The following is a 15,693-nucleotide window of genomic DNA, read 5'->3' on the forward strand; positions in this document are numbered from 1 at the left end:
TATTTGCTAGTCTACTGGCAATCCCACAGCCATAAATATAGCTGTGGATGGGGAAAAGGTGTGAGAACCAGGGAAGAGAAGGAGAGAAGAAAAAACAGTGGAATTATGTTATTATCGTCACTGCCACCCAATTAGGCGTAATTTTCTGAGCTATAAATTAGAAGAAGAAAGTAATAGCTGGAAAGTTTTCCAGACTTATCTTTAAAAGTAGTGAGGTGTTCGATATCAGACGCATGAATAGAATTCCTATCTGAAATAATGGCATTGTGAACACTGAGAAAATAGCAATTTTTGTTGGTGCTGGCCTCTGTTGAATTCTCAGTTTCCAGTTCAGTAAGAGCATTTGCTACTTGTACACCTTTCATTAAGGAAATAGTGTCTAATTAATCTGGAAAAAAATTAAACTATGTCTTTAATTTACATTTAGGTGATCTGTAGGGTGACCAGACAGCAAGTGTGAAAAATCGGGACGGGGGTGGGAGGTAATAGGAGCCTATATAAGAAAAAGACCCCAAAATTGGGACTGTCCCTATAAAATCGGGACATCTGGTCACCCTAGTGATCTACAAAGATACAGTATCTGCATGTCGTTCTCCAGAGCCCTCAGAAATCCATTTAACTCTGTATCCAAGTTGAGGTTCTATTCCCTATTCTCTTAGCCTTTCCTCTGTGACAGAGTACACCTTGCTTTACAAGCATGCTCCAACTGGGCTTAGTGGGTAGAACACCTTTCCACAGGAAATCAAGATAATCTCACACCTGATTGCCCTCAGGATGCAATTCAAAATGCTCCCCCACAAAAGTCTTAGTTTAGTGAGGATGCTGGGATAATGAAAGAATGGGCCACTGGCAATTCTTCTGCAGATTGGAGGAAAAAACCTAACTCCTAAAAAGTTATAGGTAACAGAAGTAATATTGATTAGAGTTGATATAGCTCAGATCTCTTGTATGGCAGTTTATAATTCCATTTAATCCTGTACTTGGCATGACAGTTTACAAATGAATAAGAACAGATAGAACAATGCAGGTGCCATATAATCTGTTTGGTATTAATCATCAGATCATTTTTACCAGTCTCTTTTACATGCTTTGTATTTTTGGAAGGTATCTGTATTGTCTGTTTCAGATTCACTTACTTTGGAGGATGGGGAAAAGAAGAAAAGGACAATGCATTAGCCCCAAACAGTTTGCATACAAGAACATCCTTCCAGTACTCTATACTACTAAGGGGTGGAAACATGAGGTCAGATTTGCAGCTTGTGTAATGTGATACTATTCCACAAAATATGCCCATTTGCCCCAGCTGAGCATCTGGGAAATGGTATCAATTCTGAATCTGAGACATAAATCAAGAAATGTTGTCAATGCATGATCTGACCTGTGAAATAATTGTATGATTCTGGAACCTGAAAACGTTTGAAAACGAAGGCAGAGATGTAAAGCTGTACCAATAGGATTGTGTAAAGTTTTAAATATCTCATTGAAATATTCAGCAGAATTCTTCATCATAAGAATAAAATACTTTAAGAACAGATTTATTATATTTTAGGAACAGATTTAACATTAATCCAAAATAACAGAGCCTCCCTCCAAATGACTAAGACTTGGCAGATACGGGCAAGTTATTTTTTAACCTCCTTTGGTTTCAAATTTCCTAATTCACTTTCCCTTTTCACCCCCTTAATGATGCAGATGCCAGATTAGTAACAACACAGGTTTATATTCAGATTACTATTGCTGATTTCCCAAATGGATGGAGGAATGTTAACAATATTGATATCTAGATTCTAGTAGGTGGAGTTGAGTACAACCATGCCTTTCTGATCATGTGATTGCCAGCACAGGCATCTCTGATTTGTTTTGCTGACCTTTAAATTCCTCAAGCACTTCTTTCCCTTTTCTTCTCTCTCTGCTTTTTCCACACCACCCATCACCACAGTATCTAAGCCAGGCCAGGGAAATTAGATTGCAAAATCTCAAGCAGATGTCACAAAGTACTCTGTTTTTTCCTCTTTTTTTTAAATCTGAGTCTCTGTTTGGGGGTTTCAATGAATTGTACTTTTTTCTGATATTTCAGCAGTTTGTTTTCAGGTTCTCTTTTTCAGGTCTTGATTGAATAGGAGAAGTTGCTATTAAATCTATGCCACTCATAACAGACATGTTGCAGTTATCAGGCTTGAAGATTTTAGTGAGCAAAAAGCAAACATGCAACCCTTCTTTGAGGCAACAATTATCCTGGCAACATGATCTGGTAAAGTGAACCTGGGGACTCTGAGATATTGGAACTTCTAGAGCTGACTGACAACTGCATTAATTTTTTTTAAAAATCTTTGATTCACAGTGCTCTATTCCTGCATTATTTGACTTTTATAAGGTCAGGGTACAGAAAAGCTAATAGACTGAGAGATTGCCCATTGTACTAGGAATGACAGAAAACCACCATCTGACTGGTGCAAACATTGTTAGTGATGTGACGATGACTCCACTTCAGCTTGCTTTAGGCTAGACATTATTCATCAATGCAAGGCTTTGTAAATGTGTGGAAAGGGCTTTATTGACAAGGATATTGAAAGCAGCAATGAAGGTCAGTATGAGCTGTTGACTTTCTTTACTTAGGGATCGATTCTGGCCTTAGATGTGCATGACTGAAATCTCTGACATTTGCAATACTGCATATAGTATATGTCTCTATGCTAAACTTTTGATGCACCTATAGACGAACAAGCTCCAGAAAGGTCACATCAAAATACTGAGATACCTGGTAACTTACTGATGGCTGAGTTCCTAAAAGTGACCTGGAAAGTGGATTTACCAAATGGTTATACTATTCATATGCTACCATCTGAAAGAGATGGATTAGGACAGATATCGTAAGTATATTTAAGCTATTATACCAATGTTTAGTGCAATTCATCATATCACCAGTGATTATAGCTAGCCCCAAGTATTAGCAATATTTTCTTCTGCTCAGTGCAGAAACAGAGCATATAGGCTCTATGACATGCTCATCAGTAACAATGTGGGGAGAGTAGCCTCTGTCCAGATCAATATTGGGAGGCCCTCCTCCAAACGCATACCTCATTCTCATGCTCGCTTCACAGCTCTATCCTTCCCTGTCTTGGATACTTAAGAGCTTCTGAGCGTGAGGTCTTCATAAGTGGGGAGAAGAACAGGAAAAAGTGAGCTGGGGACAGGTTGGGGAATGCACATCTCTCCATACCAATCTCATGGAAAAGGCCCAGGAAAACATGAGGCGTTCACACCTCTAAGAAGAGGGTCTCATAAGCAGTCACTGCTTGGAGAATCCCTGACCGATATTGGAGCCATAGAGAGTAAAGGGCCAGTTCAGAGGGTCTGGAAGGAAGACTATGCTGCTGGAGCCCCAGCATTTCGAGGCAGACACTTTGCTCTTTATATCCATCCATATAGGTTCTCCCAGCAGGGCTTCTCAAGCATTTTTGTATTGTGGACCATGTCTGAATAGAAAATTGCCTCATGGACACCTCCTCTCTCATTTGAATTTGCATAACATCCTCGGGGCAGCTAGAACAATGAATGGCATGGAAAATTAAAATTAGGAAAGGGCTGTACTTATGTATTTTAGGTGTCTTTAATATGATGGGTGTTTCAGCCTGCTTGAAAAAATATAATCATATTGCCTACCTTTGTTCTTCATTTCATCTGCCCCTTCCATTTGTTTGCTGTTACGCAGTTGGAACAAAGGGGAGAGCCTGTTGCTTGTGAGCAGCCAGGGTTCCATGTATTCTGTGGGCTATCTGTAGGCTGAGTACAGTCAGGCAATCTTGGTACTAGAAAAAAATAGCTCTTAGGGCTAAATTTAGCCTTGCTGTAGAGCAAGTGCAACTCCCATTGATTGCAGCATGAGTTACTGAATTTGTCCTCAGCATATTTATTCAGGAAGACCCTGGACAACTAAGAGACTTTTCTATGTGTTCAACTAATTTATCTGCTGCTTCTGCATATTTACAAAATGGTAACGCCCTCTGCCTGTGTTGGTCTCTTTCCTTCTAGGAACATCCAAGACACCAATTCTTTAGGTTTATATGAATAATAGTTCTCCCTTCCTGCTTAAAGGGCAAGGGGAGTCATATTTCAGATGTTAATCCAATAGCAAAGACATTACTTCATATCCTTGGCTATGAGCATGTTTCCCCATAGAGTCATCTTCTCTGAGGTGTGACAGAGAATGATTAGAAAATCTGGGATTTAGAATCAGTCATAGTGAGTTGATTCATGGAGTGTTCAAGCTATTTTTTAGATCTACTTCCTCCTCCAAAATAGTCAGGGGTTGCAGTAGATAACTACTATGGATAATTTCCACTCTTAATATTCAGTAAGGCTAATAATAAAAACATGACATTTAGGAAAATACAGATGGTAGGAAAATGGAGATGGGGATACAACTGATGCATAGCTAGTGTGTTGCAAAAATATATGTTATTAAAATAAAGAGTCAACTTGCACTAATATCACAAAGGCAAAAGAATTTTCTATGCTATATATTTCTTTGGTATTCTTTTTCCCTTAGAAAGAATGTGATTCCTTGTCAGAGGATGCCAGGTAGATATTATGGCCTGCTTAGTAATTTGTGCAACAGTCCCATTTATTATGTTGTCAATGAATTATGCAAGCACACATCAAAGTCCACAGGCAGTGTGTATAGTTGTAAAAAATATTTTTCTTGTTGGAAATCATATCTGCTTAATTATCTGATGTCTTTAGGAAACCCAGCCAAAGTATTTAAAATAGTAATTCCTTCATTAAAAAGGAAAACAAAAATGAACAAAATAGTTATATTGTGGAAATGACAATAATCATGACCTGATACTGTAATGTGTCCCACTGAATTACAGCTATCATCTAGACTTCAGGCATTCATCTCTATACCATGTGATGCCTCTAAACAACAGTGCAGGCCACCAAAATTCTGTTGGTTTTTTTAAAAATAGCTACTGCTCCTCAAAGAACTTAGTTAGCTTCCGAACCCTGTGCTACCACTATCTTTTGAATTTCATACTATTGCTAATTGGGTCCCAAGACTGCATCAACCACTGAAAATAACAGCATGTCTGGGAATCAAATTGCAGAAGTGGCTTGACCTTCACAAAATACTATTGGCAGTGGAGTTTTTCTGGAGAGGAAAGGAGAATACCAGGAGGTGGACTGAATAATAGCCCTTAAGATGCCATGTGAATATCAGAGCCTCATGATACATACAGGGTGAATTTGTTTTTGCCTTTGCACTATTTTTATTTACTTAAACTAAGTCATGTTAAACAATGATGAATTTAAATAAAAATAGCACTTTGTCAGCAAATGTTTTTTGGCATTTTTCTGTGATTCAATGAGAATGTATTGCATTTAACATTTTTGTAATAAAGCATCTAGGGCCAGATTTGTAAAGGTATTGACGTGCCTAAACATGCAGAAAAGTGCATTGTGTGATTTTCAAAAGTACATATGCACCTAACTCCCATTGATTTCAATGGGAGTTAGGCACCTACTTGCTTTTGAATATCCCACTAGGCACCTCTCTGTATCTCTAGGAACATAAATACCTTTATAAATCTGGTCCTTAAAGCATAGGAGTGACAGTTTTATAAACTGAAATAAATAAACTGGGGGAACAAATGGTAGGGTGGGGGAATTGCTCCTGAGAAATATGGCTGTATTACTGTATTTACATAGATCCACAAGTAAGCCCTTGTTCTGAACGGCATATATTATAAAGAAATCACAATACAGGGCAGAAAAAAATGCCTTATGGCTAGAAAGTGTCATTGACTAGCTACACCTTCACAACTTTTTGAAGAAATAGCACTTGGTGAATGGTACTTGGGTGCCATTCCAGTAGCAGGCCAGCTACATTCTCATGCTATTATAGAACATCAGGGGAGACCACAGCCTCCACGAGTAGGGACAGATGGTATTTAGAAACCTGTCAGCAGCTATTACAAAACGAATGGAAATGGAAAAGGAATCATCAGAGGATGATGATTTGGTAAATGAGCAAGACATTCAAGCAAGGATGACCTAAACAGCAATAAGAAATCCCAGCAGAAATCCAAGCATTCTAGAACCAGAAAAAATGAGCTCAGTGTAGACAGAGGAATTGTTCTCAGGGGAGAGAAAGTAATAATCCGCAAAAGCCAAAGATTGAATTTTGTACGGAAGATATATGAGGGCCATTTGTGTATGGTGTTGTGTAAATGTCAAACTAGAGACACTGTATAGCCTATCAGGAGCTGACATATTTATGAAACGATCCAGAACTGTACCACCTATGATGCACACCAGTGACAAAATTAAAAAAGCCATTGAGGAAAAGGCCTGGCATAAAATTAGCAATCAGAGATGACCTGGCTATTTTTTTTGGATTACAGTGTATAGAAATATGAATATTTTCCCCTTTCAAGTTTCCCCTGTTCATTTTTGACTAATCCTGAAAACATAATCTATTCTCTCCCTTTACATCTTCTGCTGTTTCTACGACTACCAGGAGAATAATTCCCAAAATATATACACGAGCATACAGACTCCTATGGTCAACATTTCAAAAATACATGCATAAAAAACAAATTATCATTGTGAAGATACAACTTAAAATCAGTGATGTGAATCCAAGTTTTCAGAGCTTTGGGTCAGATAAGCATTGAAGAGTTTTACTCAATTGTCCCAGTGATTTAGTTCATTTCCATTTTATATTTGGGTCCCACTTATTTAAATCAGCAATTTTGGGGCTGTTTATGATGAATAGTTCTGGTTCTGATCTACATTAGTAAGAGGTCATCCTTTGTCCTATCCATGACTCTTTCTCCTGGTTGCACACAAGCAGATGAGAAGCACTCAGATACCATGCAGACATTCAGATTAGGGCTGTCAAGCGATAAAAAAAATTAATCGTGATTTATCGTGCGATTAATCGTGCTATTAAACAATAATAGAATATCATTTATTTAAATATTTTTTGATGTTTTCTACATTTTCAAATATATTGATTTCAATTACAACGCAGAATACAAAGCACTCACTTTATATTTATTTTTGATTACACATACTTGCACTGTAAAAAACAAAAGAAATAGTATTTTTCAACTCACCTAATACAAGTACTGATAATCGCTTTACCATGGAAGTTGAACTTACACCCCAAGGAGTTCAGTCAAAAATTTAATTGATGCATTTTTTTTAACGAGCATCATCAGCATGGAAGCATGTCTTCTGGAATGGTGGCTGAAGCACGAAGGGGCATACGAATGTTTAGCATATCCGGCATGTAAATACATTGCAATGCTGGCTACAAAAGTGCCATGTAGACACCTGTTCTCACTCTCACGTGACATTGTAAATAAGAAATGGGCAGCATTATCTCCCGTAAATGTAAATAAACTTGTTTGTCTGAGCGATTGGTTGAACAAGAAGTAGGTCTGAGTAGACTTGTAGGCTCTAAAATTTTACATTGTTTTATTTTTGAGTACAGTTATGTAGCAACAAAATATATATTTGTAAGTTGCACTTTCAAGATAGAGATTGCATTATGGTATGGTATGAGCTGAATTGAAAAATACTATTTCTTTTATTTATCATTTTTACAGTGCAAATATTTGTAATAAAAATGATAATATAAAGTGAGCACTGTCCACTTTGTATTCTGTGTTAGTAATTGAAATCAACATATCTGAAAATGTAGACAAATGTTTAACACTGCGATTAAAACTGCAATTAATCGTGATTACTTTTTTTAATCGTGATTAATTTTTCTGAGTTAATCACATGAGTTAACTGTGATCAATCAACAGCCCTAGGTAGAGAAGATCTTATACTATTTTATTATTTTGTGATTACCGTTATGTTAAATACTAAAAATGACAAAGCTCATTACAAGATGTTAAACTTCAAAAACAAATAGTTCAAGTCTCCATCTCCAAATGGATGATTTAAATGTCTGGGCACCTACGTAATTTACACCAACGCATGTTTATTTGCTGCCTCATTGCAGGATTCAGGTTACAACTTCCTGTTTCTCTCTTAAAGCATCCTTCACTTATCCCTGATGTTGTGAATTCATCTCTAAATTGTACTTGCACACATCTCCATTCTGAAGCAAATGTAACACAGCTATTAATGATTGATGTCTCCAAAGTCCCACAAGAGGGCATGTACTGGTCTTGGTATGACAACAGAAGATACACAATGACTTATATTCCTATTTCCTATAAAGATAATGTTACCATTTTCTATAAACATTTTACAGTCAATGTTCTAGAAGTGTCAGTTTCTTATGTGAATACTCTATGCTCTTAATATTTCTTAGCACTGAAGTGATATAACAGATGCCACATTGTCACTTTCTGAGCCTGGGGGTGGGATCCAGATATACTTTATTCATTGTTTGAGGCTGATGGAAAGAATCCGTTTCTCTGTTGTTTGGAAATATCTGTCATAAAATATGAGCCTACTTTTTGAAGGATCAAAGTTAATGTATTCAATTCTCCAGTCAAATCAGATCTTATTGCTTCATTCAGGCCACCCATGGTGTTCAGGTCTACTCTATAAAATGAGTATCTCAAAGTGATCAACAACCAACATGAAAAAACAACAAATGAAAAAGCAAAATTGAAGAGACTGGGATCCAAATTGGAATATTCTTCTTGGCATTATTTTCAAGGCATTGAGAAGAAGAAAATAAATACAAAGGTACCCAGTTTCATACCAGACACTGAATAGTACAGTAGTGTGAATGTAAAGAAATATACCTCCAGTGGACCTATGGCAAAAGAGAACACAGAGTATGGTATCTCTCTGTCACACAGACATAGCAGGCAGGAGAGATATGTAAATCGTTGGTTAATAGATAAGGTGCTAGTAGATTGCTTTGAAGTCTATGTAGCATAGTTCTTTGGTTTTGAAGGAAAAGTAAAATTGATGCGGTGCAGCAAAAATGGCTTCCTTTGGCTACTCTTTACATCAGCTCTGAACCAAAAGAAGGGTATGGATGGCGGAAGACAGGAGGAAAGAATATATAGAGTTTGGTGATCATAGAATCATAGAATATTAGGATTAGAAGAGACCTCAGGAGGTCACCTAGTCCAATTCCCTGCTCAAAGCAGGACCGACACCAAATAAATCGTCCCAGCCAGGGCTTTGTCAAGCCAGGCCTTAAAAACCTCTAAGGATGGAGATTCCACCACCTCCCTAGATAACACATTCCAGTGCTTCACCAACCTCCTAGTGAAATAGTGTTTCCTAATATCCAACCTAGACCTCCCCCACTGCAACTTGAGACCATTGCTTCTTGTTCTGTCATCTGCTGAGAACAGCCTAGCTCCATCCTCTTTGGAACCTCCCCACCCCTTTCAGGAAGTTGAAGGCTGATATCAAATCCCCTCTTACTCTTCTCTTCTGCAGACTAAATAACCCCAGTTCCCTCAGCCTCTCCTCGTAAGTCATGTGCCCCAGCCCCCTAATCATTTTCATTGCCCTCCGCGGGACTCTCTCCAATTTGTCCACATCCCTTCTGTAGTGGGGGATGGGGTCCAAAACTGGACACAATACTCCAGGTGTGGCCTCATCAGTGCCGAATAGAGGGGAATAATCACTTCCCCTGGTCTGCTGGCAATGCTCCTACTAATATAGCCCAATATGCCTTTGGCCTTCTTGGCAACAAGGGCACATTGCTGACTCATATCCAGTTTCTCGTCCACTGTAATCCCCAGGTCCTTTTCTGCAGAACTGCTGCTTAGCCAGTCGGTCCCAATCCTCCAATTTGTCTAGGTTACTCTGGATCCTATCCCTACCCTCCAGTGTATCTACTTCTCCCCCAAGCTTAGTGTCATCTGCGAACTTGCTGAGGGTGCAATTCATCCCATCATCCAGATCATTAATAAAGATGCTGAACAAAACTGGCCCCAGGACTGACCCCTGGGGCACTCTGCCTGATACCAGCTACCAACTAGACATTGAGCCGTTGATCACTACCCACTGAGCCCGACAGTCTAGCCAGCTTTCTGTCCATGTTGTAGTCCATTCATCCAATCCATACCTCTTTAACTTGCTGTCAAGAATACTGTAGGAGACTGTATCAAAAGCTTGATATTTAATCTTTGATGAGAATGAGGCTTGTGGTGTTATTATGGTAAATGCACAAGGTTAGCTGTAGTCCTGTGCCACACATAGGGAACACAGTGATGAGGATACACTTGATGATCATTCACAAGGAGGTGTACTCAGATCTGCTCCTGAGAGCCCAACTCCATGTTGCACAAAAAAAGAGAAGTGGGCACCAAGCCAGATGACAGAAAACCGCTCTGACAGAGGCAGCAGCAGCAACAGCATGGACAGTTTAAAGACCTTCTGATGTGGTCTCCAATCAGGATAATTTCCCATTATTCTTAATGTGTAACCAAAGCATTATGACTATAACCTGTGCAGTTGGGGCCTGATCCAAAGACCACTGAAGTCAATGGAAAAAACTCCAGATGAGAGTGGTAGGATTAAGATTTAATTACACCATGGTAGACAAAAAGCATCTGCAAAAGACTTTGAGCACATGAGCTGGATCAGGCAACCAGGGAATCTGCGGAAAACATGTAACTTCAGCAATGTGATGATACACAAACAGTCCAGTTTGTGTCTTGAAAAGCATGTAAAATTTTCACTGAAATCTAGAAAGTGAAAAATATGTACCCATCTGTGATGACATTTCCACAGATGTGAAAAATGTTCCTGGAAACACTTCATTGATGTAGACAAGGTGGTGAATAAGGAGAAATATAGGGATGCATTTTAAGCTGCTGGCTGTAGCTTTATTAAAATGTACCAGAGGGGCACTACCTGCCCTGTCACCCAGACTTTCACCAATCAGGCATTTTAAGTAGTTCCAATGCATTGGTTACAGGACCTCTACCATAGAACCCATAATTCAGGGTAGACTCTCCTCAGCCTACTCCTAGGACTCAGCTTGCTCATCTGAGTTCAACAGTCCCCCCCGCCCCCACAAAGAGAGGGACAGAGGGAACTACAAGGGGGAACCTTGGCTTATGAAGGCCGAAAGACCTATCCCATGAGCACAAGGCCAAACAGCAGAATCCCACATCTTCTACTTCTGGTAACCTTTCCTTGTAACCTTTTAACTGCACTGGAGACTGGCCGCAAGTAGTGTCGAACTAACTTCGCTACCAAGTACTATCACAAATTATTAAATCCTATTCCTATTTAACCTAACTGCACTTCCAGAATGCTGCAAGGAAGGTGAAAAACTCCCCAGGCCTATGCCAGTTTGGCCCTGTGGGAAGAAAAAATTCTTTTCAGACCCCAAAACAGATGATTGGTCAGATTCACAGCCTCTGCGAAATAGCTCTGAGGTTACCAGTACAGGGTAGGAAGGGTGGGGCTGCTTGAATGGAGCAAAAAGAGGATCCACATGGCCTGGGCTAGGGTTTAAATTAATGAGCAGGGAGTGCAAGGGACCAATCAACTCCCTTCTTTCCTAAGCTACCCAATGAGTGGCTAAAGACTTTGAAAGAAAGGGGCACACCTGCATCTCCTCAGGTGTTCTCCTCTTCTGTTCAACTGGTGGTGTCCCAAATGCCAGACAGGTGGGTGGCATTTTCATAGAAGGATGCAAATATAAAAATGTTGCTTGCAGTTTTACAGTGAATATTTCCTTGATTAGGAAACACACTATAGTTCATAAGTGATGGACTGCAGCACAGTGTGCCTTAGAATGCTACTTTTGTTCTGTTGTTAAGAGTTGCATCTTTGCTGGGCTTTTCCAAGAAATATTATTTTCCAGCCTTGTCTTTGTACAGCTGAACCTGTTAAATTAGCACATTTTCTTACTGCCATGCAGCACACAGAATAAAATAGATTGTTCAGTAAGTATACTTAATGTCATACCTTTTCATGATTATTTTGCTTTTTCAAATACAGAAGCCAACATAATTGAGACAAAATCCCAGCAATTAATATTTCCAGTATTTTCTCCTGTTTTGTCACATACAGTATATCGTAAGTCAGTATCTATTGTCTTTTGCCTTAGTTCTGATCCTCTGTTCCCTAGGCATGAATGTCAAAAGTACCACTTTTTGTTACAAAGCCTGTTCAGAAAAAAAACACCTCCAAACTACTAATTAAAAACAGAAGAGAAAGGAGCTGTGCGTATAAATAAATGCTTTCTCAAAGACATTAAAGAGGAGCCAGAAAAAATAAATGCTTTATAGAGGCAAGGCAAAGCTTTCCAACAAAGCTGTAATATTTAACAAGCAAAAAAGCAAAATAACCTCAAAATACTGGCCACTGTCCCAAATTATGATTCAATCATTGAAAAGTAACAAGAACTCTGTGAATACCATCTTTATATGAGGTTGTTTTTAAGTAGAACAGTGTGATGTTGGAAAAATACCTGGGTCAATATTGATGTCTGCATTTCAAATGTGAAGTCCTCATCTATTATTATCTAAGTCAACACCTGCATTTGAAACCATTTTCTTCAAATTACATATTATGGTCCCTCAGAAACAATGGCATGCACAGCATGCTGTGAAAACATATATTATGTATACTTTCTTATGGTATATTTTTATATGTCATTACCTTCCCAAGGTAGCATGCAGTTCTCAGCACAACAATATTCAGTGATATTGTCAGGAATAGAATAAAAGGTGATGTTTTTAATTTAAATGTTATTTATTGTAGAGATGTGGGTTGGGAGATGGAAAAAGACAGTAAACTGAGCCTACTGTAATCTTTCTTGGAATTCTTTTTATAAACGGGAAAATGAATTAGTTATTTAGCTGGGACTGTATTAAAATGGAAGTTTCAAATTAGCTATGTAAAGATGCTTGGCAACCTAGGACCTGTCTTTGGTAAGCCTTGTGAGGTTTTCTGGGATGCGCTGAGCCTATTTCAAATCAAGACACCTTGTAGTGATGTTCCTGTGATGATTTCTTCTTTTCACATTTTCTCATACTGTCCCATTCCACTCTGCTTTGAGATTGTGAAATTTTAAAAGATTTAAAAAGATTTCATTTAGCTTTGCAGAAAAAAAAGTTTGACTGAACCTAAAATTTAATACAAAACAAGCTTAATTTTATAAAGCATATCTAAGAATGCTTTATGGTGTTGAACTCGCCTTATTAAAATACAAAATGAAAGCAATGTTCTGATGGAGTGCTGATAAGATGGAATATGATAGAAATGTATTCAGGATGGCAGGAGCCTACAGTGGAGACTCCCTCACCAGCAGTAGTCAGGTTGTGTAAAAGAACAGAGAGGAATAGAGGAAGTGGGATGGAATTAGAGAGAAGTAGAGAGGAAAATGGTGATTCCATTTCACAGAGGATTTTGATATTTTGTTTCCTTCTGATTAAGTACAAGAACAAAAAAAAATGATATTCTCTGCACAAGAGAAAGCCAGCTGGCCCAGGACTTGGAAGCCCGGGGTCACCAACTCTTAAGCTTCTCACTTGGTGGGCTGCCCCAGAGTAGGGGACCCCGTTAGCCTGAAAAGCCTAGACTGGCAAGGAGCTCTGGGTCTGGAAGCCCAGGTTCTTCAGCAGCCTGCCACGTAAGCTGCCAAGGAGCTGGGCCAGTGATCAATCAGAAAACCAGAGATTCCATCAGAACTTTGTCACCATCAAACTGTCCCTGCAAACTGTTTTGATTTTGATGAATCAGCAAATTCAGATGAAAAATGTTTCTGTGAAATTTTGCTTTTCTCTTCCAACGAAACTTTTTTTATCGGAATTTTCTGATTCTTTGCGCAAAAGAGGACAGGAAAAGATGTTAAAAGCTCTAAAATTTCATAGGCCAGCTCATTTCTTGCTCTCCCTAAAGTGCTCCTCAACATCTTCCATGGAGGTTCAATGTCTTAATGATTTCTTCAAGCACTACTCTTGTTCATAAAGGTTCGGGTCATCCGGTCAAGGAATAGAAACCATACCGTCCTGGCAGGCCCACATATGTGCATTAAAATATTTGTAGAACATGAATAAAGAACTAATTAACAGAAAGCCATAAATGGTTGGTGGACAATTTGCAAAGAGGAAAAAGTGCTAAATCTGATCTCCCACGAGGTCCGAGAGCCCAGGTGTCCGCCTGAGCCCAGAAGTCTACACGGCATTGAAACAGCCCTGCAGCTCGAGCCCCATGAGGCTGAGTTGGCTGGCATGGGCCAGCCACAGGTTCTTCTTTGCTGTGTTGACACACCCATGATGACTAACCAGGGTATTTATTGCAGAATACATTCTACAGAGAGCCTATGGTATTTCTTGGCATAAAAATACTAAGGACTTAATACGATTTCAGTATTGCACCACAGTTTGTCTAATCGTCTGCTACTGCACTTGTGTATTCAGCACGTTAGATGATATTAGAGGGTATGTGGCCATGCAAGCCTGCTGATTTGAGACAGGATCATTCTCTAATTACAGAAAGTCCCATAAAGCAGAAAGAACCTTTTCTAAGTGAGCCCTGACCTAGCCTCACTCCTCCATTTCTCTTAACAGTAACCTTTAAGCTTGAATGCTTAAAAGAGAAATAATCCAAAAAAAGAGAATGATTCCAGAGTGAAAGGTGATGTCATTTCACATACATGTAGAATAGTGGTATAAAATACAAGGTCACATTCTGAAAAAGGGGAAAACGAGAAAATAATAACTCAAACTAATTTGCCAAAACCACAATAATGTTTGAGCATCACACCCTTAAATACATACGACTACATCAACCTTAAAAGAACATCTTTTATCACTTCAGTGCTTTGCCCTAGGAACTTGACATGTCTTATATTAAAAGATCATCTTTTCTCATATGAATTTCACTTGCAACAAATACACTGTAGACAGTACATTGTTCACATAGAGATGGTTAGTGAAGCCTTATTACAGATATTGTTTTGATATTCTTTTTTCATGGTTTGAAATTCAAATTCTATTATCATCTACCTGTTGACAGGATTTAGTGCCTGCAACAATGACAAAAGAAGAGCATGTCAAACGGCAATATTACCTGGTATGCTGCTGTGTTTGTCTGTCTGATCACCGTGGCAGTACAGAACTCCTTAAGGTAATCAACAGACCCGTAACAATAACGTTCTGTGCTTTACATAAATATGACAGCTTAAAAATTGAGAGCATAAAAATATGATTAAAATAGTATGTATTCCAGGCTTTGGGGCATTTTCACAGTCAATGGAAGGTGATTTTCTGATGTAAAAAAGACCATATGATTACATTATAGTTCAGAGGATACTCGTATGTTTCTGTAAAATGCCTTTAAAAATTATCGTAAAGAGATTTTTTTTCTGAGAATTAAAAATAAAGCAAGTGAAAGAATTTATTCTGTGCGTTCAGAAATATTGGCTTTCTTACCAAGAATTAGTAAGCCTCTTTAATAGATACATGCTTATTTCCAAGTTGATCTATGTCAGCAGCGCTGGATTTGCCATGCCTGATAAATGGCTTATCAAATCTGGTATCCTGCCTCCCTCAGTGGTCTTCACCTCATGTTTCAGTGAATGGCAAAACTCACAAATAAACTAGTCAGTTGAGCACTATACTGTATGTGAGGGGAAATACTTCCCGATTCCTGGGATGATTACCAGTTTAAACACTGCAACATGAGATTTCAGTTTTCTTTTCTTGGCACTTATACATACATATGTTAATATTG

The sequence above is a fragment of the Natator depressus genome, chromosome 5 (assembly GCF_965152275.1).
Source record: "Natator depressus isolate rNatDep1 chromosome 5, rNatDep2.hap1, whole genome shotgun sequence".
Classification (NCBI taxonomy): domain Eukaryota; kingdom Metazoa; phylum Chordata; order Testudines; family Cheloniidae; genus Natator; species Natator depressus.